The following is a 2,067-nucleotide window of genomic DNA, read 5'->3' on the forward strand; positions in this document are numbered from 1 at the left end:
ATCATTTCTTCTGAGCATTGCCTATCCATAGACAACCCAGCAGAGCAGTTCAGAAGATAGGGAAGAAGTTTTACTTTCTTGCTCCGAAGTGGTATTCTTCTACACTACTAAAATAATCAACCCAGAGCTCCAGTGTGGAGAAAATTTCAAAGGAGTTTGATTTCCTACGATTTGCCTCTCCATCACCCAGATATTGAGTAAATATGACTTCCATCTCTTGGAGAGACCATTAGAAGAGGAATGAGTGTTCAATAGAGAAAGCTATATTTATTGACCGCGCACACCTCTACAATGATGAAGAGAAAGATTTTCTTGAAGAAACAGATATGGAAAGTAGCGATTGTATCAACTTGTAATTGCTGCCCAGTCCTTGAACGGGCTCCCTTCTGCTTGTGATATACCATCTTGGTGGCATCTATGCAGCATTTGCGCAAGGACTTAGCTGAGATGACGATTGCAAGCCTGGGGCTGAAGCTACATTCTGTTATATAAAAGTCTCAGTAGCCAGTATATCACAGAGATAGTTTGTACGGATTTACCTAACCAAGGCACAGCTCCTTCAAAGATATTTAGGCACCTAACGCCCATTGAAGTCAATGGGAGCTTGGGCGCCTAAGTGCTCTGAAAATCTAGGTCCACGCCTATTATATTGTGGAAGTGCTTGGGGCATGTCATATGCTGCTGCAGCAGAGCTGCGCTGTTCTTGGAGGCCAAGTGGCAGCGGCATTAGCAGACCCGTGTGGCATGTTCATATCCGCAGACCTCCATGTTTACTCCAAACGAAAGGCCACAGGTGGTTCAGTGGCGAAGGTGATGCAGCCAGGTTTATTGTCAATGAAGACCAGTGACTAGCACCCCGGCTCCATGGGTACAGGTACATGACATATATTCCCGCACAATAGTACCAGCTTCAGTCAGAGCAGTAGGGGCCTGCCCCATCGGGTGGGCCAAGATGCCTCTCCTATGACCTCCCCCTTTTGTACTGATTACAAACAGGTTACATATCATTGACACCCTGACGTGCTAGTTACTCACCACTCACTTTTGTACTGCTGGTTTGAACAAAGCATCTTTATCCATTATCATGTCACCGGCCTCCTTGTCTTACTCATGGTCAATGTTTCCTACGCCATCTCTAGGAATGTGTTTACATCCGTTACTTGAGAGCTTCAGGGTTCCTGTACCAATCCCCAGGTCAGGAAATGTGCTGACTTGGCGTGAGTAATCCTGGTACGTGGCTACTTTGCCAAGGCCAGAGGCCCTCTCTATGTTCCATCATTCAGTTTTGCCAAGGGCTCCACCAAGGACTACACTATGATACAGTGAACACCAATCCCTGATTTTTATGAGTGCTTAGTTCCCTGCAAGTTCAAGGGTATGACTCAAGCGGTTCCATGGTTGAACAGCCTGATTAATGATGTATGAAAATGCCCAAAAAATCCCTGAGGAGGGTTCTGTTTGAACCAAAAATTGCAGACTCCAGATAACAGCACCCAAAGAAATCCAGCCTGCCACACGATAACGAGGTCTAGCCTCAGCTCAGCAGTTTCAAATCTTTTAAAGGTGGATGAACTAACTGAAATGAATAAAGTCCAGGGAACGTATTCCAACCCAGTGGTCGATGGTGGTGGTTTTGCAAAAATGTTTGGCGCTGCCTGGGGAAGCCCCAGATCCTGCAGTGCATTTGGTGGGCCTCTACAAGCCAAGTTAAGGAGGAAACGATTTATCGCCCTCACTGCTGCACGTCTAGAGCAGCAGCGCCTTAGACAGCAACACTGTGGTCCCACTGTGCCAAGCCACACGTGCAGCTCGTTTTGCTTCGTCATTTTCCTTCCCGCGGGCCGGGCGCAACCAACGAGACAATGACCTTTCCCAGAAAGGAGTTTCGTTGGGCGAAACAATCGCACAGATGACGCGCCCGACAGAACACGTCCCGGCCCCCGACCACAGGGAGGCAGCTGATTGGTATCAGTCGAGAAAGGGAGAGGTTGGACTAAACCATTGCAGGGCCGTGGGGGTCCGTTGCCCCGCCTCCGAGTCCGGAGACACAGGAAGGCTTCCACAGAT

The sequence above is a fragment of the Chelonoidis abingdonii genome, chromosome 2 (genome assembly GCF_003597395.2).
Source record: "Chelonoidis abingdonii isolate Lonesome George chromosome 2, CheloAbing_2.0, whole genome shotgun sequence".
NCBI classification, from domain to species: domain Eukaryota; kingdom Metazoa; phylum Chordata; order Testudines; family Testudinidae; genus Chelonoidis; species Chelonoidis abingdonii.